Raw genomic sequence first — 26,622 nt, 5'->3', positions numbered from 1 at the left:
TAATCTGGGCCACACCTTCTGCTCAAAGCCTATATAAAAACATGGAAGAAGAAAGCTTTTTCTCTTTGCCTGCTTGCCCTTGCCTTGCTAACAAGTTCATTTCTTCACTGGCATCAGAATGTGCTTACCTGGGATTCCAGCATATACTGAAGACCAGCCGAGATACCAAGCCTTGAGGACTGAACAACCACTGGATTCTTAGACTTTACATTCACAGTCGGTCATTGTTTGATTAACTGGGCGACAGCTTATAGAAGTCATTCTAATGAATCCCCTTTCTACATACAGAGATTCATTCTATAAGTTCTGCTACTCTAGGGAACACTGACTAATACATACAGTAAAAACACTACAATTCATAACATACAGTAGTCCCAACTCTGGAACAACCCCTCCAGTATTTTAGATTGACATGGAAAAGCAATCGATCGAGAAGATAAGATAGTGAAGATAAAGAGGAACAATGGAAGGAGAACAAGCACAGGGAGGGACACTAGTGTGTTGAAGCTAATTTTATAAAACTGTGTTTGTTTCTCAATTTCTCTCTTAACCCAGCTATCACATAAATAATTGCTCCAGCTCTGAGTTCTCCCTTGGCTGAACTCCCTACTTCCTCTCTTCACTTTTCCTCCCCTGACTGGCAGGAAGTACAGCCATCCTCTCCCCTGCTCAGCAACAGGAGGTAAGCTGCTTTATTGGCATATCTGTGGAGAATTGGGGAACAGAGTTTATACAACACTGAAACAGGAGATTCTCAGAACAAGGCTTGCAACCAGGTATGGGGGATACAGAAATCAGCATTTGAATTACATAATAACCTGATGGCTACACTAGGAGATGACATCCATGTTTAAAAAAATGTCATTATTAAGCTCACTGCTTTGTGTTACTATACGTTAATAAATACATAATATAATGAATAAAACAAATATTCATTATAAATAAGTAATAAGACAATCTAGTTTTGGTGAGTGGGTGAAAACAGGATAAATTGAAAACCAAAATAAGGACAAAAGAGATGGTTCAGCAATTAAGAGCACTTGTTGCTCTTGCAAAAGACCTGGGTTCAGTCTCCTGCACCTACACATTGACTATAACTCTGGTTTCAGGGTTCCAAACCCTCCCTCTTCTGGAGTCCTTAGATACCAGGTGCAGATATGGTGTGCATACATACATACAGGCAGAATTCATACACATAAAATAGAAAACCAATCACTAAAACACAACAAGCAGACAATACATATGTGGGAATTGGACATCTCTCTAGGAGAAGGATGAATTATTTGATGGTGTTAAGATTTATTTCCTATCTGGGAAAACATTGAATTTATCCCTGTCCCTCACATTGTGCAAAATAATCAAACCCAGGTATGAGATTCACACTTAATTGTTTCAAAATGAGAAATGAAATGACGACCCTGTTTAAACACATACATTTCTATGACAAAAGCATAACAAAAAGACATAATAATAAAAGTTTAAGAGTAATGCTTACTTTGTTTGGTAAAGCAGATGGGGGTGGCTGGTGCTAGAGAGAGAGGGGGGATTGGAAGAGAACCCACAGAAGGTGTAAGCAGATTTGCAAAGCTCTGTTTTCTAAACTGGGCAGTAGAGTTACACACATCTGTTCTATGATGGGGCCTCATCATTTATGTTAGGACATGTGTTAATTTTATCATGGTATATTTCAGGAAAGCCAAAGAGATCAACAGCTCCGGTTATATCCTTGAGGGCTCTGCAATGTGTGGAACCCTGCAGAGCAGGTCCTGAAGGAGTATTCTCGCCTGAGATCTGGCTTTCCTATCTGATTCCCTAACTCTGTGGTCTCTTCTTCTATATGTGAACCCTGGTGGCTTCAAGCCCTATCACCTCACTCCCACCTCTGTGGAAAGTAGTCCCTCAGTTTGCCTCCCTTTCTTTCATAAATTCACACTTTCCACCTTCAGCCTCTCTTAGCAGTTTGAAGGTAGCCAAAACAAAATGAGAGCTGTGTTCGGTGGAGGAAACAAGAACAGGTGCTGATGTCTTTCTTAGCAACAGTGAAATAGACCTCTGTAGACAGCAAGGGAACAGTGGTGATTGGGGCAGGGTTCTGGGAGGTCTTCAAGCAGAAGGCAGCATGAGAAGTGGCCTTTGAAAAGAAGCTGGGCTTTTGATTGATTGGAAAACCAACATGATATAGTAGAGAGGGATATTACCCAGCTTTTGGAACACTGAGTCTTTTAGCTTGACTCGTTGGGGAGAGAAGTAAGTGACAACATTTATTTTTAGGTTACTTAATAGTATTAAAATAGCATAAAGTTAGATACTAGAGCCAGAGAGGTATCTCAATGGTTAAGAGTGCTTGCTGCTCTTATAGAGTCCTGGGTCCAGTTTCTACCATCCATATCTGGCAGCTCACAATTGCCTGGAACTCCAGCTCCAGGGGATCCAATACTCTCTTCTGGACTCCTTACTTATATACATATACACATACCTACATATATGATTAAATAAAATAAATCATTTAAAAATAATTTAGGTCCTTATACGTTATCCAGTTGGCTGAATAACTATTAAGATGACTGAATGTCCTAAGAGGATCTAGTTACTCTTGGGTGCTGACTGAGGACACTGTATCCTTACATAGCCTGGGGTTGGAATGGAGTACAAAAAAATCAAACCCCGAGACAATTGTCTCCTGCTCCAGTGGGCCATACTCCAGTGGAGTTAAAGAGCAAAATCAAGGGTTCAGAGATACACAGCAAGCCAGCTTTCCAGCTTCCCTCAAGCAGGTCTCTGCAGTTCGTGGATTGCAAGTTTGACTGGAATCACTGTGACTAACTACGAGAATTGTCCAAATTAAAGCACAATGGCAAATCGTCCATTTTTGCCTTGCTCAGCACACTATAAATTCAATAGGTGGCAACTGGGTGCTGTAATGTTCAAGAGAGCCTGTCATTAGGGATTCTCAGAAAATGCACATGCGCTTGCACAGAAACACAATGAGCTCTGTGTTCACAAGCCCCACAGACCCCATCTTAAAAGTACAGATCACAGAGATTCGTGCGGTGTATGAATCAGAGCGCTGAGGTCATTAAAGCATGAATTTGCCTGGACTGGGCAATGAGCTCTGCGGAAGAATTAAGCTTGCCCTTTTTTACATATGGGCTGTGAGCTGTGTGCTGAACATGCCTGGTGGAATTGTCCTATGCATCCCTTGGGCTTGTCCTTTCTATTGTCTGCATTGCAAGCCTCCCTGGCTGTCAGTGTAGATTGATGTGTCCACCTGTCTCACAGTGGCAGAGTGAGCTATCTACGATCTACCTTTGCTTATCAGTGCATATTGACTGAGATCTTGGTGGTACCTAGCAAGCTGAGTCTCTCTTCCCACGGCTTATCCATCATCCCCCAAGTACCAACAGAACTCTATTGAAAAGGAAGAGGCTGCCAAGGCATATGCCAAAATTATATTGTATTTCATCTTACTTTGGAAGTAATGAGATCGTTTAGCCTGAAATGTAATTTAAAAGTGCAATGTGCCTTTTTTCTCTCCTCCTCTTTTGGTAATAGCTTCAGAGGCTGCATGCAGCTTGCTGACTGACACATGAGTAACAGCTACAGAATGAAACCTGTTCCTTCCAGAAAACGAATGTCTGCTGAGAAGGCTGGACAGAAGAGTCGGGACACTCTGCTGACAGCTCAGCTCCTAACAGGTAGGGATCCATCAGCTTTGCCTTGACACAAAGCTGCCTTCACAGTGAAGACTGAAGCCAAGTTCACATGCAGATTAAGCTAACGCCAAAGGATGTGGGGGAGGGCACCCAAGCAGCAGCTCAAACACATTCCCTTCCCTCACCTGCTTCCCTATTAAAAAAATGACATCCTTAACTTCCATGCCTGAGGAGCAGCAGCTGATTCTGATCAAATAACACCTAGGCCATTAACAGCTCCAGGTGTGTTTGATAGTTCTCAAGGGGTGTAACGTGAAAAGAAATCAGTGGTGTTGGGCAAAGCTGGAAGTGTAATGGCCCAGGGGGGGAAAAATCCACATTCAACATGAAGTCACACCTCATAAGGCAGCTAATAGTTTTAGAGTCACATATTTAAGAAGAAAGCAGTAATTATATGATAAAATATTAGCCAAGCTCTAAAAACAGAGCTAGGGAAATAAATCTACATATGTTAAGGAATGCTCCAAGATTGGATTTCAGTTTGCTCTTTAGTTCCCTGAAGTTCTTGCGTCCGGAATGGTTTCTGAGTGTGTTCAGCACTCAAACCCATAGCAGTGGGTACAGTGCAGAAGAGCGACATCCTGGCTTCTACAGGAACTAGCAGCTCACCCTCCTGCAAATCACCTCCCTCATCTGTCTCCTCCTTGGTTTCTTTCCACCAATAAATGAGAGCTATGATTAATGCATAGCTTATGTTATGTTTATAGAATGATGTGATTTTTAAAGTTCATTTTTAATGTATATTTTTAAAGCGCTGAGATTTCCAAATGCTTTTCTCCAAGTGAAAAAAAGCAAAAGAAAAAAAAATTCCACATGGCTGAAAGTTCATGTGAGTGAGGAATTAAGGAGGCACATTCCAAACCTGCCTATTCAGAGGTTATAGAGAGCAAGATGCAAGCGGTTCTGATTCAGCTGGTCTGGGGACAGATGTGCGGTCCAGTCATCTTAACAAACTACCATGTGACTCTGCCACTGTTGCTGTGAGGCCCATGCTTTGGGTAGCAGGGTTCAGAATGCCTGCACATCAGAGCTGTCTCATACAACAGCCTTCTGGAACTTGCTGCATGAGGTAGCCTGCAGGCTGATTAGGCTTAAGGCTCTGGCTCAATATTTCTGGATTAAGAGTAGAAATTTGTGTTTCTAACAAGCTTCCAAGGGTTGCTCCTGTTGCTGGCCCAGGGCCCACATCTGAAAATCAGTGTTCTGTGGACTAGAGTAGAAATGTGTGTGTGTGTGGGGGGGGGGGAATTATAAACAGAGAGATGAATAAAACAAAACCGTACATTAAAGTGATTTTTAAAATCATGTAAGATACATGCTTGAAATAAAGGTGGGGTGTAGCTCAGTAGTAGAGAATGCTTTTAGCATATATGTGCCATGGATTTGATTCCCCAGGGCCATGTACACACATCTCCCAAGATATAGAAGAAAATGTACCGCAGGCTCTTTTATGAAATGGGACTGTAGGTAAATTTCCAGGTCTCATTATCTGTAAAAAGTCACTTTGTATTGTATACTACGTCCTTCCTTGGCTGTAGTTCCAAAATGAGCCGTTCTCTTGAGCTCTGACCTTGTTCACTTGTAGGAAGAGAAAAACACTATTGCCTCAGACTGGGAAACAGACTCAGAAGCATGGGCAAGGTACTGGTCAGAAGAGTAGGCAGTGTGAGGACAGGGTAAATCTGTTAGGTGTAGATGTCGTCACAGATCAACATGGTGGCCCGTCCATAGCCAGACAGGCTGTTCGCTTGTTGGTTATGTCCTGTGTCTGCCTAAAAGGCTTGAAAATGTTTTTAAATGCATTACAGACTGGACCCCCAGGAGTGCGTGTGTGATTTTTCAGGCTTCTCTGGTGCAGGATATGAGACACTGGGAGTTATCACCCCAGCCCTCTGTCACCACAGGACAGACACAGTCCTGAACTAAGGCTGATGTCACTATTGGTCACAGGTTGTTCAAGGCCTGTTTTAACTCCAATCACAAGGACCTCAGCTTTTCAGTGCAAACTTCCCCCTGATTTATTCATCTATGTGTTTTAAAAGATTTGTTTATTTTTATTTCATGTTTATGTGTGAAATAAAGGGCCTGCATGTGTGTTTGTGTATGACATGCAAGCCTGGTACCCACAGAGACCAGAAGAGGGAGCCAGATCCCCCTGGATCTACAGTTACAGTTGGCTGTGAGCCAATGTGTGGCTTCTTGGAACTGAACCCAGGTCCTTTCAAAGGGTAGCAAGTGCTTTTAACCATTGAGCCATCTCTCCAGCCCCTCCCCTATGACTGAAAAGGTTTCTAACATCCAGGGGATGGCTATAAGAACTGTGATATTTAGTGCACAGCTAGCCCTTTCTCCAAAGAAAGAAAGAAAGAAGTGGAGCTCAAGATAAGAGAAGCTTCTCTGTCTCCTCCTCTTTCTCCCCTTCCTCCTTCTCATCATCATCATCATCATCAAAAAAAAATCACTATAGTGTATCCATTCTAAGAAAATAAGGAAGGGTGATATTCATGTGAGTATTCATAGACAGGTAAATGATTCTCAGTAACCAAATCCTGAGCACCCATAAACCACCACATGGTCTTTAAAACTTAGACTTGTGGGGAGCTGGAAAGAAGCCTAGCTGTAAAGAGCACTAACTGCTTTTGCAGAGGATCCAGCGTCGATTCCCAGCATCCAAATTGGGTTATTTCCTAACTGCTTGTAACACCAGTTTCAAGGGGCCTGACAACTCTGACTTCCTTAGGCACCTCACGCATGCATACACATATATGCATTAAAAATAAATCAATCTTTCATAAATTACATTTGTGGAGGCCAAGCTATAATTATAGTATCATGACAAAAAAAGATTTTCTGGGCTAAGTTTGTAAAAGGGATCCAAAAACCTCCTTTAAGGCTTAATTGCAGCTGTATTTTTATAACTCTGTGCGCAGGCACACCTGAAAAAAAAAGCATTGCAAAAAACAGGCATTACTCATGTTTACAGTGCCATTCTCCTACAAATTTTGCTTTTTTTTCTCCCAAAAATGTTTGTTTAATAAGTATGCATTAAATCTATAATGAAAAATGAATACTTTAAAAAAAATATGGTTTTGTAAATTATGTTATTTCAACGCTAACCATAACTGAGAGTGAAAGGGAAGATAAGAAATCATTACTCTATAATTACAGTGATGCAGAGGCATCTACGTTTTAAAAATAGAAGCAAATGCATTAGGAGCAATTGGATTGCTTTTATGGGGACTTGGGAGAATTAGAGGGGAGTTGACAAATTTATTTACTATGGTTTAAGAATGAAAAGAACACGCCGATTAGGGATATCAGTGTTTGCAGGAGTATTCTTGAAGTTCGTATGCATGGGAGCCTTCCTCAAGCAGTACCTGAAGGGTTAACCCTTAGCTAAAAGAGAGCATTCTCGGGTTGAGGCACTCTCCAGCCACACCTGGCCTCTGTAGGCCTCCTCTCCTGGAACTAGAGCTTCCATCAAAAGTCAAAATACAGCTTTGTCCATTTAGGAATAAGCAGGTCAAAGAGCAGGCGTCTTTAGAGGAGGACTCCACCAGAAGGGCTGGGCTGAGGGCGCATGGCTCAATGGTTAAGAGCACTTGCTGCTCTTGCAGGGGATCTGAGTTCTTCAGCACCTAGCACCCAGGTCTGGTGACTCAAAACAAACTGTAACTCCAGCTCCAACACTCTCATCCGACAAGGGGTACACACCCATACCACATACACACATAACTACAAATAATAAAACTAAGCGTTTTCCTAAAAAGGAGTAGGAATCGGCTCCCACAGTAGGCACAAGCACCTGTGAACCAAAATCCTGTCGCCTGGCAGCATTACTTTTATGGCCTTCAGTTAACATGGTTTTGTGTGCAGCTGCTGCGAACATGCCAACCCCAAGTGTGATCACCTTCCTGTGGCTCAGGAGAGAGTAGGAGACGTTTGCTTTTGCACAGTCAGGCCAAAGTGATAGCATTGGTTTAAGGTCAAGGGCAGAACTTTACACAGAAGCAAGTTTTCTTTTACCTTGAGTCCTGAAGTCCCAGAATTTCGCCAGTATGTTTCGGTATGATGTTTAATTTCAGTCAGTGGCTTCCCTGGGTTCCGAAACAGCTAAGACACACAATAAAGGAGGGCTAGATTAGTGTACGCTGAGTCAGGGGCTGAAATATTACACCAAACTCCATCAATTTCTGCAATGAATTCCTTTTGACTTTTGAAAAGGCTGGGTGTTGGTGGTGCACCCCTTTAATCTCAGACTCCGGAGGCAAAGGCAGAAGGATCTCTATGTGCTCAAGGCCAGCCTGGTCTACTGCGTGAGTTCCAGAACACCCAGTGATACAGAAAGAAATATTGTCTCAAAGAGTAAAAAACAAGATAGGAGAGAGTATGTTTGTGGACTCTAAAGGAGTATAGTATTGCAGAAAGATATAGTTCAGATGTAAGGTTAAGTTGCCTCATAAGAAGCTTTATAGACCATGTTGTCTTGATAGTTTCCTCTACCTGCTAACCCGGGGGAGGAAAAGGAAAGCCCAGACTAGTCAGTGACTGTGAAGCCTTCCCTCTAAATTCAGTGAGCTAGAAAAGATCCAGCCATCCCTGAATTCTATTTGGCTGAATTATTTGTGTCCTTTTCTTCATAATCTGCTTTCTTTTCTTAGATTCTTTTCTTCTCATAGTATCTATCTGGTGTCTTGGGAGTGCCTGGAGCTATCTTTCATTCCAAAATGCTCTCGCTTTGTTGAGGCCATGATTGAAGTGGTATGAAGCCCAGACAAAAAGAGGTGGCAACTTGAAGAAACTTAAACTGGCTTGCTCTCAGCTTAGCAACCTGTGGCTGGTGGCAATAACTTCACCTGCCAGCTCCAGGTACTTGTTCATTGGATAATGTGTGAAAGTGGACATATAGAAGGAAGCTTTAGGTGGTTTGGAACTTGAAGCCTGAGTATGTCAATGAGCAGGGCTCAGTGAATTCATTCTTCTTTCCTTCCCTGCATGGCTATTTGAATTCTGAGGTGCACAAAACTTAAGCTTATTTAAGCTTATTATAAAAATATAAAGCTATTATAAAAATAAGCTTTATAACTTATTATAAAAAAATAATCGATTCAGTTGCAGAAATTATTTACAATCCACAGTAGGAAGCAGTGCTAAAAGGATTCATAGGTTTGCAATCATTGAAGCCGAACACACATGTAAGACCTCATCTTTCATGAGGCCTTGAAAGAAAAGAAAGAAAAGAAAACCACAGAAGTCCTTTGTCTATGAGAAACTGTCCTATCATAAGGGACTTCTACCTAGATGAAATATACACTTATAAAGAGTCAAGATGTATAATAGAATGGCTTGAGGGTGCAGTCCCTCCATTCAGCTGAGAAAGCCCTAAAAGGCTTCTTCCTATAGAAGAGGGGGAAGGAGGATTGTAGGTGTCAGAAGGGTCAAAGATACCAAGGGAACACAGCTCACGGAATCAACTAAGCAGAACTCCTGGCAGCCACAGAGACCGAAGCAGCAGTCATGGAACCTGCATGGGTTTGCGCTAGCTCCTCTGCATACATGCTGTGGTTGTTTAGCTTGGGGTTTTGTGGGACTCCTGGCAGTGTGAGTGGGGGTGTCTCTGACACTTTACCTGAGCTTGGGACCCTTTTTCCTCCTACTGGTTTGCCTTGTCCAGCCTTGATCTGAGGGTTTGTACTTAGTCTTATTGCAGCCTGTTACGCTGATAACCCTGGGAGGCCTGCTCTTTTATGAAGGGAAATGGAGAATAAATAGACCTGGGGGAGAGGGGAGATGTGCTTGGAGCAGGGGAGTGAAAGGAGTGGAGGGAGGAGACTGCGGTTGGGATATAATGTAAGAGAATAAAAAGAAATAAAGGGGGGTGAGGAAGGGTAAGATTTTTGGATGTTAGGGTACAGGATCAGTAGGAGAGGGTTCAGGGCAAGGAATATAATGAGTCAAGGTAGGGAGGAAGAAAGCTGGAAGAGTAACTGGGTCATTGGGACTGGCATCTGAGGTGTCTAGTATAGGAACCAGGGAAAGGTAGAGTACTACCGGGCCAGGTGGTGGCAGGTGATGGCACAGTTCTTCATGCTCCCAGAATCCCACCCTGTCCTAACCGATGTGCCCCAAGAGAAGTGGCAGAAATAGCTGTATAACCAAAAGTAACGCATTCACATCCTGGCCACTCTACAGCCAAAACAAAACTGGAAAATAAAGAGTTCTTATTCATAGCAGCCAGTAAATATAATTTATTTCCAAGCAATACCTTCCCTGAACAAAGAATTGGATTCAGGAAGCTTATATAGATTTATATAGATAAGCATTGGAGGGGGACACATTCCTGAGCATGCCCAGTTTAAGAGAAATATTCTCATTGAGCACGCTCAGCATAAAGCCATGGTTCAAGAAGACAAGACATATTCCTAGGTGTGCTTAGCACAAGGCAACGGGGTCCATGTTCCAAGGTTAAAACAGCGGCTGGGAACACTTCTAGAGATGTGTTCAGAGATTCTTCTGAGCTTTCTTAGCTTCCTTTTCCCAAAGAAGAAATTTCCTTGAGCAAAAGGAAGAACAGTTTAAAAGTGTGTTAGCATAGGGGTTTGCCCCTAAGGACACCTGAGTCACTTAGAGGCTCACAAATGTAGTAGATGACTATGGATGAGAAAGAACATTTGTAACCATGGGCTCAGGAATGCTCAGTAATGAAAAAGTGTCTACTGGCTGCAAGCAAGGAGAAAACACACTGTCCCTACTCCCCGTGGCTCCATACCTGGCCTCTTCCTCTCATATCACATTCTGGACAACTGATGTCACACTAGCCAAGGTGGGCATGTCCCAGGTAGTGTAGTCAAAAGATGTAATTACAATCCAGGATACCATATGGCTAGCAGACATTTAGCAAGTCAGGCCAGAGATGGTTCATCAGAAGACGGCTACATACCTGGCATCTTCTAAGTGAGGGAACAGCAGTGGAACGGCAGCACCTGCTTCATTTTTGGTCCTTTCTTACACCTCCCTTCTGTAGGATGAGAGAGAAGTATCCAAAGTGAGCTTCCCATAAACTGGAAATGGCCTTAAATTGTTTTTCACAGATGCCTTTTATCCCATTATGTTTCCGTGTCTCCATTTTTATTGCTCTTATGTCCTAACTATCTTGTGGCCACCAGCCATCCTATTCATTTACTTAGCTAATGCTCAGAAGTTTCCCTTTCTTCTTTACCCTGAAGCATCCTCAATTGATGGCTATTATATCTGCCCTTTATTGAGCCTTTTTATGTCTGTATTGCATTAGCAAGAGGAAGGCCCACCTACCAGAGGTTGTGATTGACATTTAAAATAAACAGGTATATTTTCAATTGAATGTCTGGTTAAATACACATGATAAACTTTGAATAAAACAAAACACTGCTATTACAGAGCCCTCATCTCCACAAGCCTAGGAAGAAAAGCATTGTCACTAACTGATCTTCAAAATAAGCAACGTTGAAACATTGAAAAACGTTCAGCCAATGGAATCTGACAGCAAGTGGAGGCCTGAAGGGATTTCACATGAGAACCAGTGGCAGGTTTAAACTGCACCCACAAACACAGAAAAGTCAAAGAGGGCTTGGAGAAGATGGCTTCACTGTAGCAAGCATGAGGACCTGAGTTCAAGCACTAGCACCGACATGGAAAGGTATGGCCATGGGTACTCTAATCCCAGCACCAAGGAAGAAGAGGCAGGCAGATGTCTGGGCTTGCTGGCCAGTCTATATAGCCTAATCAGGGAGCTCCACACTGATAGGGTAGCCTCTGTTCATGACCCCAGAGGTTGACTTTTCAGTTGGCTCAAGGTTGACTTTCAGCTTTTGCATGCATGCAACGGTGCACCTGCACAAACATGAACACACGTGTAGACATGTGAAATTCTCCTATCACAGTCCTGGAGCCCTTCTTCTATCTTTTTCTGTGCCACATGGATGCTCCAACACCCAAACATTAAACCCCAACAGCAGCTATACTATCTTCTGCACACTAGGCATTTCATCCAAGCTTTTAAATTAAAACAAATGGCCGATGCTAATCCAAACAGAATAATTAAGAATAAATGGAACTTTGAGAAGGTAGCAGCCAATGAACAGATAATGGAAATGTGGTACATAAATTTAATGGAGTTTTACCCAGCTGTAAAAAAATGAAATTATAAAATGTGCAGAAAAATGGATGAATGTGGAAATTATTTTATTAAGAGAGATAACTTGGACTCAGACAAGTATTGTGTGTAGTGGAAGTTTTGCTGTCTTTAAAAACTCAGTTATGTTATGTAAACGTGTTTTGTGTAGGATATGGGCCTAATTCAGATTGTCCACAGCAGCAAACCATTTGCCTCAGGCGGGATCTGAGAGGTGCTCTTTGCCAGCTGTAGATAGTTTAATTCTGAGGACCTAGAAAGGGAATATATGCCAGGGCCCTGGGGGGGTGTTGGAAGGCTTCAAGAAAGAAGAGTTCTGGTGCTCTTCCTTGCTGTTCCTTGTTGCTGTTGATGCAGTTTGAGAAGAAGTGGGAGATATGCTGAAACAAAAATTGGACTTCCCCCAAGGAACTGAACTACCCTAACCAGCCAGAACTAAGTCTAAAGCAGTCTATGCCCCCTGACCCTTCTAACCTTCTTCCTCTCCTACCTAGGGTGGTTGGTTTGGAAGGGAGGTAGAGGCATTAAGAATCCCAAATAAAGCAGAATTTTAAAAATAGCACCAACAATTATCTATGTGGATCCTTGGTTTTAATGTTTATATATATATGAATGTGGGTGATTGTGGATACAGGCCATGGCCTCTAATCTATTTCCAAATCATGGTAAGTAATTGGCCAAGAAAGATGGGTATTTTGAGAAAGAGCCTGATTAGCCACCTGCAGGTAATACTATGAATTATCTTAATTTTCTTGTTGTTTTGACAAAATGTTTAGCAGAAACAACTGAAGGGAACAGCCAAAGGGTTTCTTCCAGTACCTGGTTTTAAATCCTCCAGTCCCTGGCCTTTGGCTCTGTTGACTCTGAGGCCATGAAGAAGCAGAACGTCATAGAGTGGGGGTGGACGAGGTTTTTTACCTCATGGCATACATGGCGTAGAAACTGAGGAAGAGGTTGAAAACCAGCTATAACCTTCAGATGCATGTACTCATAGCTAAACCTCTACTCTACAATTTCTCAACAGTACACCACCGCCTGTGGACTAAGCACCCTACACATGGCCCTGGGGAAGGCATTTCATTTGCAAACATACATAACACCATTCACAGAGTGACCCGCATACATCTATGTAGGATGACCATGTACCAAGGAGGAGGTAGCTCCCAGACCGTCAAAGCTTATATTGAGTCCGCCTCTGAACTGATGTCATTTTCAGGCCACACATCAGCCACTTAGAGTGGACATATGTGGAGAACAAAAAATAGATGGAATTTGGGCCCAATCCATCTCTCATATCTTCCGGCCAGTGAGACCCATGACGGTTTATCATCTAGTCCTAGCATATAAAAAGCAAGCATCTATATTCATACTTGACAAAGACAAGAAAGATGGTCCTTACCACATGCCCCCTATGACCAGCTTATTTGATCTGAATAAGGCCCGGATGGGTTCTGAGAATAATTTTGCATTTTCACAGTTTCATCAGGTATGACTTCTCTGGTAGTTTTTATTCCAGATTTAGCAACTAACAGAGGAAACCAATATAGTCACTGCCTGTGTGTAGCTATTGCCCTAGCAAGTACTTCTCTTTCATTCTATACTAGTGAAGATCATCAGAAGGACTTTGCCTCAAGACCATTGTAACACTCCTGATTCTTTGTCAGCATATAATTTCAAAGGACCTTAACCATATTGACATCTTATAGAACGTTATGCTGGATTATTACCCCAGTGACAATGTGCCTGCTGTACTTGGGAAGGAAATCTGTTCATGTGCTGGGTGATAGCTGACTCATCAAATACTGAGTGGGACACAACATTCGGCATTAAGCAGAGATGATCTCAGTGAGACTGAACTTGAGCAGGTCCAGAAGGCAGGCAGATGGCATGAGCATTTAGCCCACTCCCATAAGACACCTCCACTGGACCACAAGCTCTCTATTCTCTATGATGGGCTTGTGTGGGTTCCTGAACACCAGTTAGCAGAAAAGACAAAATGTGAGCATAGAGTATGGGTGGGGCTTTGGCAGCTATATTTTCACTTGGGGAAAGTGAGGTAGCCTGGAAGGGAAGGGATGAAAGAAAATCCTTATCTGGGCATACTTTGGGTAGCATATCTGACTGGACATTCAGATGGAAGAGATGACCAGTAAAAAGTTGGACATGAGTTTATTGGCTTGGTAGTTGGTTAGCTCTATAGAATCTGCTGCATACAGGTTCATCTTAATTATGTCCAGTGTGATGCTATCCAGCCGCTTTGCACAGCCAGTACAGTGCTTGCTTAATGGGCTCATATCCAGATGGTCCATCGAGACATAACTAGAGCCAAAAAGTATTGATTCCCCTCACTGAGGTTCATTAAGTCCTGACGCCATTGGTACTCAATATGGTTCTTATGTCTAGGCATGCCAATGGCCACTCTAAGCAAGTTGATTCGATCGCCTCTTTATTTACATAGAGAGAAATAACTTGATTTTATTAATATAAACATATATTCTGTTAATGGGTGTTTCTCTTGTTTATAGTGTTTCGGACAATATTTTGAGTTTTCCCTCATCTACTACCACGTTATCCCAAACAACATCACCTCTAACAGGAAGTATTAGCAATAGGCTCTTGCCTGTGAAATTGCAGTGAGCGCCAGCACGCAAAGGCAGCTGGCTTACTACAATGGTAATGGTTTATCTATAGACACAAGGCAGAAAGAACATGTAGGCAAAGTTGTTCCTACAGAATGGAGCGCCTTCTTGAAATCAGCAGCGAATGCGAGGTTACTCCGACTGCCCAGAGTCTTGATTCTGTGTATTAAAGGGTGGAAGTGGTTACTATTTCTCTCCCCGTTTTGTCAAACAAATCACCAAAGAAACTTTGCTTTCCTATGCTGTGTCCTTGCGTGTGATATGGTTGGAATTCTTAGGACTCAAGGTAAGAAAACATCCACCCGGAATTACAAGTGATATTTCAGGGTCGTGTAGCCTGACATGAACCAAAGCCATTTAAAAATATTTCATTAGTTATTTGAGAATTTCATGTATTATATTTTGGTCATATTCATCACTGTCTCCCATCTCTTCCACATTCCATGTCCACTCAAGTTTGTTGCCCCTTAAAAAATAAACCACATAGGATTCCATTAGTGCTATCTATATATCCTTTAATATGTGGCCATCCACTGGAATGTTTTAGGCCTACTAAGTGCTACACCCTTAAAAAATTAACTCTCTGTCTCCCAGCAGCTATCAATTGCAACAGCTCCTTAGCTAGGGATGGGTCTTTGTACTACTCCTTTCCTCCATGAGAGAATCCTGTCTGGGTGGAGCTTGTACAAGTCTTATGAATACTGTTAGGACCACTGAAAGTTCATATTTGCAACTTCCCTATTGTGTCAAAAAAATACTGTTTCCTTCTGGTCATCCACTATCTCTGGCTCACACACCTTTTGCCACTTCTTCTGCAATGATCACTTAATACATACTAAGTAGGGGTGCAGAGCAGAAGTTTTTGGGTGTTTTTGGAAACTCAGTTGTGTCATGTGAGTATTGTTGTTTTGAGTTCCAAGTGTGGGATGTGGAAAGGTTTGCCCCTTCCCACTCGGGAAACAGCCCCCATGAAAAGGCAAATGATGTTTGTCAGTTGGAAACTAACTCGTGCAAGGGGTGTGGTTTTTGTGAGCTGGAAAACATCCTTGTGTGGACTCTGAGATGGGATAAATAGAAGCCCATGGACAGTGAGACAGTGCTTTTGGCATCTGTGTACTTTGCAATGGTTTGGATCACTTTGCTGAGTTTTGCAGAGAGAAATGCTCCAGAAAACTTTTTACACTGCTTTGCCACTTCTGCAGACTTGTGCCTTTTGGGAAAAGTCTAGCCATTTTTGTTGAGTGGTACTACCTCTGTTGCTGTTTGCTACTGTTGCTATGGTTTTCTGCTTTGCTGTTTGAATGGATTGCTGGTATCCTGACAACTGAGATTTGTTATATCCTCAAAGAACCCAATGACTCCAATCAGCAGGAAGTAGCTAAAAGAGATCTACAGCCCCTTTCCCTATTAATCTCCTACCTAAGGTCAGGGTGTAAGAAGGGAGGTAGAGGCATTTAAGATTAGAACATTAAATAAAGTAGGTGTTTGAAAAAATCAACCCCACAGGGGTGTGAGCTAGATGTTTCACTTAGGGCTGAGTACTCTACAATCACTTATTCTCTGCACCTCGACCAGTTGTGAGTCTCATTGTTAAACGCCATCTATTAAGAAAAGGAAGATGAAAAAGAAGCTTCTCCAACAAATGTTGAGAGATGTACTGTGAATATAACAAGAAGTCATTGGAGTTAGGTATAATACTATGCCCCATAGATAAGAGTAACAGGAGGTTCTCTCCTAGGGCCTAGGGCCTATAACCTATCTAGCCACAGGTTCTTGGCCTGATCCTTAAATCCAAGTGGAACGTGGTTGGTTACATCCATGGTAAGCATGCCACTAATGCATCAGTGGGGATATGTTGCCAGGAAGGTCATTATTGTAGCTTCACGGGTGGATAAAAATTCCAGGTCAATACCTGCTTGATTTCTCCACATTTAATTTCTCAAGTATATGATGCCCTTAGCAATAGGGCCTTGCTGTCAAGTTCTGGAGAATAACTAAGAGTGGTGGCAGTATCCTATAATGTTTGGACCTCACTAGTCAACAATTCCAATACAGGTAACCTATTCCTAACATTGTGTTTTGTTAGTGCATGGTAACAGGGGTATTGTTCTCCCATTACAGGTAATTCCATTTAAGTTTCTTTTTATATAGTTATATATTTTTATTTTAGGAAGCTTCTGTAGTAGTATTTTTTCATATGACTTTTTTCAGAGAGTCTTTCCTGTTAGTCATCTCTGTCTATAGTCCCATTTTAACCCTGCCATCCAACCGCAAACATTTTAATTCTTCCTGTTCCATAAGTACCCCCATTTTTATCATTGCATTCTATATCCCTTCACTGAACTTTTCCCCAGTGGCTCCTTACTAGTTTCCTGACCTCTGTGGGTATTCTAATGAGACACAGATATCTGAAGATTCCAAGTCAATATCCACAAATGAGAGCAAACATGGAACATTTGTGTAGCTCAGCATTACTGTATCCAGAGCTACGTACTAACCTGAAAATTCTTAAATTCACCTTTCTTAACAGATGAATAACACTCCATTGTGTAAGTGAACCATACATTTATTATCTATTCATCCATTGATGGACATATAGGACATCATGGATGAGCAAGTATATTTGTAGTAGGCTGTAGAGTCTTTTGGGTCTATGTTTAACTGACCATTTTTTTAAACTCCTGGTCAACAAACTAACAGGTAATAAAGTAAGAGCAAGTTGGTTAGTGCTATTCAATAGAAGCCAGTGTGGCCACATCTGGGAGGAATGACTCTCACTTCGTTGATAGATAATTGCAGCAGCCACTAAGGACAGGAAAAGTCAAGGCCTCTATGAAATTGACACCTGTGGCAATAAATGTTGCCATCATCGCACCATAAAGGTTATGGCAAAAGGTGTGGGAAAGATGGACAAGGTTGTGAAGCGGAAACTGGGATCATCACTTTAAAGTTCCTTAGCAGGTACAGAAACAGGTGTTGAAGCAGCTGTTGTAATTTATGTTCTGTTTGTGCCCATCTTTCAGCCATTGCAGCCTTGGCCACGGTAAACAAAATGGTGCCTCACGTGCTAAAAATTTCTGACAAACCCTCTCTCCCAATCCATCCAAAATAATCTCAAGAAATGGTGTCTATATGAAGATATCAATAATACGAATGCTCCTGCAATGAGCCCAGAGGATTCTGGTGTGCTAACGCCACATCAAACACCAACAGGCTAAGGTGCACCATAGGACAAGGTGATTCGAAATCTGGGAGCTTGAACTATGACCTGATTAGAACAAGTTTGGCAGTGAGTAGAGAGTTGCTCTGTGTTGAAGCTGTTAGTTTATGAGGAACATTTCCTTTGGGGGATATATATGAGGTCTCAGAGGGGGCTGTATCCAGCCTAGTCATTGTGCCACATTGCTTACAAGTCCTTTGGTATTCTTTCAGTAATGGCATGCCCCCGCAGGAATAAAGGAAGCAGAGTGGCTGTTATTATGATAGTCAAGAGGGCACTAGTTCAGTGACTTTGGGCATCTGCAAACCCATCAGTGTGCTGAAAACTTTTCCCTCATATGCTGACTGCAGAACCAGGTCAGCTGAGGTCCATATCTCCATAGCTCTGCTGTGCATCTTTTGGCTCCACGGCAGATAGTCCTCGAGTGTTTGCTTTAGTGCTTTGGTGAGTGAGTGAAGAGTCCTCACCTGTGTGCTTCAAAGTCCTTCAGTTGCCCTCCTGGTTCTCCTCAGCACCACGCCTTATCACAGAGAAGCAGGAAGTTTTCAGGGGCATGATTGCTGAAATGCATCCATCTATCCCCTCTGCCTTCTACACCACACGCTGGCACTGATTTGCAAGTGGTTGTCTCCAATGAGCATGCCCATACCCCCAAACTTCTTCCTCTTCAGAAACTTTGTAATGGACAACATGGTTTTCTGGTTTTCCCATAATCCTGTTGTATTTTTCCTTGATTTGTGCAATATTTATAAATTAAAAAAACTTTTGTTGTTGCACAAATTTTTTTACTTGAATACCAACTTCAGATATAAATGTGTATAATCACTCCAGAAGTCATAGGGTTGTAGAGAAGAAGAGTATATGTGACCACAGACATAGTTTTCCATCCATTGTGACATTTAAAAAAATGTTTATGTCAGAATGGAAGTTTGGAATAACACTGCATACTTTTAAATGATGTCTAGATGTTGGATTATTTCCCCTTTCTGGTCATGAGGTTGACTACGCTTAGCTCCTTCCAGATTAGAGCCCTGTGACAAATTTGCCCAATGAAATACAAGCCAGAACTGATTACAGCACCACCTTTCTATTCTCCAGGCTTTCTTTTTCTGTGGCAGCAACTAGAGACTACATGCCTCAGATCCCATAGTCACAAAGGGCACAATCAGCCAGAAATTCCAGTGACTGTGGACCACAGCAATCATAAACTTGGGTTGCCAGGAGCTTGAAATGGTGTCCTAACATGAAACAACTTGGTATGCTCTGTTTGTTTGTATCTTGCTGTTTGTTTGTTTTTTTTTTTCTTCTTTCCCATGATTCATCATCAGGTTCGCATATCTTTTAAGACTTTTCAAGACTAAGATTTGAAGTATTCTCTGTGTTTTATCATCATGAGCTTATGCAACCTGGGTTTGTTGAACTAATCCCCATCACTGAATATTTATTTGGAAGCATTTTAGAAATGGTGAATAATGCTACAATAAGCATTCTTGTGTTTGTCACTACCTGTTGTCAGGCTTACTTGGGATACTCCTCTGATTAGATAAGATTAAATGCTGGCACAAGTGACAGAAAGTATCAGTGTCACAGGGGCTTAAGTAATTAGTCTTTATTTGAAGACATGAGTAGTTACACTGAAAAAAATCCCAGGGAATCTTTAAAACAACTAAAATAATAAATTTACTCACATAGATTGGACCATGTAGACTAAGTACACAGAATCAATTATATTGGCAAATGTTGAAGAAGGAATTAAATAGAAGCAAGCTAATTTACAATAGCATCAGAAAACATAAGGTACTTAGGATTTAATTTTAAAGTACATGTAAAATTTCTGTGCTGAAAATTATGGAGCATGGCTGAGATAAATTGAATATCTAAACAAGCATAGAAAGAAATTTTTTGTGAACAATATTTTTAATATGGCAATCCTCCCCAAATTGGGCGTTTGATTCAACATGATCCCAATCATAATGTTAGCAGGATTTTAGAAAATTTACAAGCTCAAGACTTTACCATAAATCTCAAGACATAAGAAGTATAATGCTGACATGAGGATCAACACATAGACCAACTAAATCACCCCATGATAGGTCCAATGGCAGTCATCCTGTTAACAAAGGAACCAGAACAATCTAATGAGGAAAGAAAATCTTAGTTGTGGCTGCCACAACTTAATATCTACAATGGATTCTATGAAGCCCTGATCCCTTACCGCATACTGCACATGAAAATGAATTCAAGACAGATCATAAACGTGGTTGTAAGATTTGAAGTTTATGATCTTTCTTGTTGAAACCAAAATACTTCCATAAGCTATGGGTAGGAAGTTTCTTACAGCCATGTCACAGAAGACTATGATCCTTAATAAGAAACATTTTATAAAATCATTATTTAATTTAATGAAATGGAAACATTTAATTATGAAAGAATATTATTCAATATGTTATAGATAGAAAGCAGCTGCTAAATAAATACTTAACAAATTAAATAATTAATATAAACTCAATAAAACATCCAAGCAACCAAAACTAAATGGGAAAATAGGTGAAGATATACATAAAACACACACATTAAGCCAATAAATATGTAAAGAGACAGACAACATCATTAACTATGAAGGAAATAAAAATTGTGGCCCTGGTAAGATTCCATTCCAAGGTACACTGTAGCTAAGGTTAAAATGTAGCCAAATCTGAAGACATTGAACAAGTAGGATTTAAAATCGGGTAAGAATGTAAAAGAGTAAACATGCTTTAGGGAAAATGGCATGTTTTCTTATAAGACTTAGTTAGCATATACTTATTTGTGATGATGAATTTTACATGCCAATTTGGCTGGGCTGTGGAACACAGATTCAGATAAAATACTAGTATAGGTATTGCTGTAAACATGTTTTAGGTGAAATTAAGTTTCAAATCAGTCGACAACATGGGTATGTCTCTCTAGCCTGGAAGCCTTAAGAGAAAGGACTGGCATTCAATGAAGGAGAGGGGAGCAGGCTGCCTTCGAACTAGAGCTGCAACATGTTTTTCCTGGTATTCAGAAGATCTGAACTTGCCAACAGCAGTTACAACATGAGGGGATTTTTTAGAATAAATCTCTTTTTATGGACATGTGCGTGCACAAACACACAAACACACACACACACACACACGTTATATTTTTCTGAAAAGCGTAGCAATTCCATTAGAGGCAATGACAACAGATATCTATAAAACTAATTGTACAAGGGGTTATTCATATGGGTTTATTTATAATAGGCAGAAACTGGAAACAGACCAGGTGTCTATCAACAGCAGAATGGATAAACAAACTGTCACATACTCACACAAACAGAATACTGCTTGCGAGAGAAAAGCACAGACTGCTGATAAATGTGACAACATGACTTAATCGTAAAGCACTTTTCTAAGTGAAATAAACCTTAACACAAAAGAGTGTTTACAACATGGTTCCATTTATCTCAAGTTACAGAACAGAGAAAACCAATGCATGGATAAAAAGGGAAGAAGGAGCTGGGCAAGTTGGTGCACACCTGTAATCCCAGCACTCAGGGAGGCAGAGGCAGGCAGATCTCTGTGAGTTCAAGGCCAGACCTGTCTACAAAAGACAGCCAAGGCTACACAGAGAAACCCTGTCTTAAAACCAGAAGAAGAAGAAGAAGAAGAAGAAGAAGAAGAAGAAGAAGAAGAAGAAGAAGAAGAAGAAGAAGAACAACAACAACAACAACAACAACAACAACAACAACAACAACAGTTCCTTCTGGGAAGGGGACAGAGGAGTAAGGGGGATGAGGGAACTTTCTCAGGTGATGCTATTGTTATCAGTGATAATGGACATGAGTTACATGGATGCAGGTGTCTTTCAGAGCTTATCAAGTATCACTGTAAAGTTTTATCAGTCTATTCCTGGGAACTCTCTCAGAGGAAAAGGAACAAGAACTTTAATCATGTTAAGTTCTGGGAAGTGGTTATACACGCTGATGTGTTTAGTAGTGATATTGCTGGTGCATATTTGTGATGCATCCAAACCAGTACAGGTGCATGGGAGATAGAGGGGTGGACTGGTAGGCAGGTATGCTTAGAACGAGTGTAGAAGTGTTAGTTGTAGAAACTGGGTGGTGGGTGCTTGCTGTGCAACTACTTCACATTTCGTATGTATGTTTCAAAGGTTTCTTAAACACACATATTCCTTAGATGTAAAATTTTGAGAAGTTGGCACAGAGTTTGTCTGCAGACTCTATAATGACTAGGCATGTAGGCTCCTTCTGGCCTGTTCTGACTTTCTTAGGGCATGCAATCTCATGCTCTGAAAGGTCTGTTGGGTTGCTCAGTGTCTTTCCCACTCAGTGCTCAGTGTCTTAGCGTTCTTGACCCATGCTTTGCATCAGTTATTTTACTGGTGGGTGACAGCACATATCTGACAGAGGTAGCTTAAAGGGGGGGGGGAGGATTTACCCAGTCCTTTACAGTGGGGAGAGCATGGGAATGGGTTGGAGAGGGGTGGTCACACCAGATCCTCAGTCAGAATGCAGAGATGAGAATGCTGACCCTCAGCAGGCTTTTATCCCTTTTTAGACAACCTTGGACCCCAGCCCATGGGATGGTATCATCTACAATCAAGGTGGGTCTTCAATCCTGAGTTAAATGTCTCTGTAAACCACCCACCGACTTGCCCAGAGGCATGTTTCTTTAGAAAAAGACAGTTCCCATGCAGATGCTCGTCCATTCACTCCAGGGCTACATCCTGACAAGCCCATCAGAAGCCTACCGTATCATACATGCATTTGCTGTACCTTACCTGCTAAACATCACAGCTGACAATGCAACACCTTGTGGGGCCTGGCTATTTACCTTCTAATGACATGACCAACTAGGAACTATGGCTTGCCACCACCTTCTTTCCCCCTGCCCCCCCCCAAAGAATAAAAGCAGTCTTGGATTGCATGTGGCCATCTTGGGAAAGGCTCAAACTTCAAAATTATAGGTCCATTTTGAATGTGTGGCACCATGACACCTTCCACTTTGCATCATTAAGGATCACATGTAAACAGACCCATACATTCTCATTCTACTTATTAAGAAAGCAGATGGACCCATGTGTGTAAGCCTTTCAAAACTCTCCGGGCTGATTAGCTTTAACTGTCAACTTGACAAAGCCTAAAATCACTTGGAAAGAGAGTCTGTTAAAAACAAACAAACAAACAAAACCAAAGCAAAACAAAACCTCACAGAGGAAGACAGTAGCCAGCCTTGATGAGACCTGATAGGCTAGGGTCAGATAAAGGGGGAGGAGGACCTCCCCTATCAGTGGACAGGGAAAGGGCATAGGAGGAGAAGACAGAGGGTGGGTGGGACTGGGAGGAGATGAGGGAGGGGACTGCAGTGGGGATACAAGGTAAATAAACTATAATAAATAAAATCAAAATTAAAGTAAACTATATCATTTCTCCCCTCCCTCCCTTCCCTCCAACATCTCCCATTCCCTCCCTTCCCCAAAACTCGCTACTAGAAAGAAGGTGATAATGAAGAATTATCTAGATCAGACTGGCTTGTGGGGGATTGTCTTGAATATTGATTGAAGTAGGGAGATGCCCCCAGAATGTGAGGACCACCATTTCATGGGCTAGGCCCTAAACTTTTGAGAGTGAAGAGAGCTAGCTGAGTACACGCAGCCAAGAAGTGGGCATCATGGGGGCATTCATTTCTCTCTGCCCTTGCCTCTGGGTGTGTGTAACCAGTTGCCCGGGTTCATGCCTGGACTCCCCTGGAGGGTGGACTGTGACCTGGTGTTGTAAGCCCATTTCCTCCCTTTAGTTTCTTTTTGCCTGGATGTTTTCTCACTGCAGTAGAAAGGAAACCAGGACACTGGCTAACCAGCTGTGCTTCAGAATGCTCTTGTTCCTAATGTTTCTCAGATTTGTAACAGATTTTTCTCCTTCTGACCAACAGCAGTTTCTATGGAGAGCTTTTAAATTACATCCACACACCAGAGAGCCTTGGCCTGTAGAAGCAGGAGTGGAGGAGAGGCGGATGTGGCTAAGAAGAAACCAGGTACATGGTCTTTTTGAAATCAGGTAGGCTCTGCCTCAGGTACACAGAAGCCACATATGAAAACCTTTCCTCTAAAGAGCCTGTTAATGAGTCCAGAGTTGTCTCTATTTGGAGCAATGCAAAACGAAAACGGACACAACAAGAAAAATAGGTCATCCTTCCTCATCCCGGCTTCATTTCCAAGGAATTGGGTTCAGACCTGATTATTCAATGTTTTCTTTCCCCTTCAGACCTGGTGGGCTTATTTTTCCTCTTAGGAATTTGCTAACAGCAAAAAGAACTGTCAGAAACATCTGCTAGATAAAAGGGAGAATTTTACTTAAAATCAAAAGGCAAATCGCTGTCCCTAAGATTAGTCACTCACCATATGTAGTGAGGATCTCAGAAAAACAGACAGCATTTCTGAGGCCCCTTGAGCGTACCATTTCAGTAGGGCTTTTGTTCCAATATGAACCGTCAAATGTCTGCCCAGAGCACATGCATGATTGTGATGGTGTGCTTCTTACAATCCAAGTAATCTGTTAGAAACTATTTATTTATCTATTTATCTATCTATCTATCTATCTATCTATCTACCTATCTATTTATTTATTTATTTGTTATGTATGGAGGGGAGCATTAGCTACGCATGTTATGGCGCTTGTGTGGCAATCAGAGAACAACTTCTGAGGGTTAATTCTCTCCTTCCAGCCTGTAGGTTCTGGAGATTGAATTTAGCTTGTCAGGTTTGGCAGCAAGCGCCTTTACCCACTAAACCGTCTTACCAACCCTAATTATTTTTAAAAGTCGTTGTTTATTTTGCTTTATATATGTGTGTATCATCACGTATTTGCATGGAGGTAGGTACATGACACTGTGTGCATGTGAGATCAGAAGAAAGAGAGGGTTTTGGCCATCCCCTTCCACCTTGTTTGTGACAGGGTCTTGTACTTTTCCGCTGTGTATGCCAGGCTAGCTGGACCACTCACTGGTGGGATTCTCCTCTTTCCACTTCCCATCTACTCATGGGAGTACTGGTGTTATAGACATGCACATAGCAACATTTAGCTTTTATGTGGGTTCTGGGAATTCAAAACTCGTGGCTTGAAGGACAATCACTTTACCTACTGATTCATCTACCCAGCTCAGTCCAAGCGATTTTTGTAACTGGGAGGCCATGGGTGATTCTCAAAAATGGTCACTTGAACTGATCATTTTTGCATGTGGCATAACTGCTTTTCCAGTATTTTCCTGGCTACAGTCAGGGAAGTGTTAATGAATCAGTTTATGCCGAGATTTAGACAATATCAAGACAAGGTAGCTGATACGTGTGACATTTATGTTGGGCAGAGTCAAACAAAGGAGTTAAGACTGCAAATACAAAACAAAGTCATAAAGGCTTAAAAATCTAGCTATCTATCTGTCCGTCTGTCTATCTATATATCTATATAAAGAGATATAGAGATAGTTATAGATAAATCCATCCATCCTTCCTTCCTTCTTATCATCAGCATCATAGTACTGTTAACTCATCAACAGGTGGATTTTTCACGGATTCATCTTTCTAGTGCCTTTATAGTATCACTGGGCTGTTTTCTGGTTACCAGGACAACATCAGGTCAAATTCATGAATTCCTTGTGCATCTGAACAGATAATCTGAACGCTATCATGAGGACTATGCAACTACAACATGGCACAGCTCCTCTCTTAAGTCTTCCAGCTCAATTTTATCCCAGCTCATCATTTCCTGCTTTCAAAGAAAGTTCTTGTAAAACATAATAATGAAAGAAACCCAAAGGAGTACATGCATATATCTTTGAGCAGCCTCACACCCCATGGAATCTTGGTGTCAGATACATGATGCTTCTCACTGCGTGTATTACAGCCATTTAACAAAATTCAGCAGGTCGAATTCATTCCTAAGGTAAGATATTCCTGATTTATCTCAGCCCACCCGTACCTAAGCTGACATGCCTCTCCATGAAGACTACTGCGATTATCTTCACTCAGAAACATAGGAACTCTTTCTTGTTCATTAAAAGAAATGCTAATAGTTTGTGGTAGAAGAAAATACTCAAACCTGCCCTTTATGAACAGAAGGGAAAGAATGCATTGAAAAAGTGAAGGCAGAAAAAGACACAGGAAATAATCTAAGGATCAGATAACTATATTCTTGATAGGCAGATATATCTGACGAGAATCACGGATTCAGTCACTGATCTTTTCTGAACCAATGGCTGGCTTGCATTTGGTTCATTACAAAGGCTTAAGGAGCCCACATGGTAGTAGAGAGCAGAACTCCAAGCCACTTCTGTGACTGGGTGAAGATGGGGCTAGTTTCTGGTGTCATGGAGATGGAAATGGTTTGTCTTAGTTAAGGTTTCTATTGCTGTGAAGAGACACCAATGACCACAGCAAATCTAAGAGAAAACGTTTAATGGGACTGGCTTACAGTTCAGAAGTTTAGTCCGTTAATGTCATGGCAAGAAGCATGGATGCATGTACTCAGACATGGGGCTAGAGAGGTAGCTGAGAGTTCTACATCAAGGTTCCACAGGCAGCAGGAAGAGAGGCAGTAAGACATTGGCCCTGGCTTGAGCATCTGAAGCCTCAAAGCCCACTCCCAACAAGTGCTGGGATTAAAGGCATTTACCACCAAGGCTGGCTAATTTGTGTGTGTGTGTGTGTGTGTATGTGTGTGTGTGTGTGTGTGTTCTGGGGTATATGTATATGATTGTAGTTGCCCACAGAAACCAGAAGAGACCATCAGATTCCTTAGAACTGAAGTTGCAGGCGGTCAGGAGCCACCCAAGATGGGTGCTGGGAACTGACCTCTGGTTCGGG

The sequence above is a fragment of the Psammomys obesus genome, unplaced genomic scaffold (genome assembly GCF_907164565.1).
Source record: "Psammomys obesus unplaced genomic scaffold, mPsaObe1.curated_primary_1811, whole genome shotgun sequence".
NCBI lineage: Eukaryota > Metazoa > Chordata > Mammalia > Rodentia > Muridae > Psammomys > Psammomys obesus.
The sequence above is the reverse complement of the archived record's forward strand: the minus strand, read 5'-3'. Positions refer to the sequence as shown.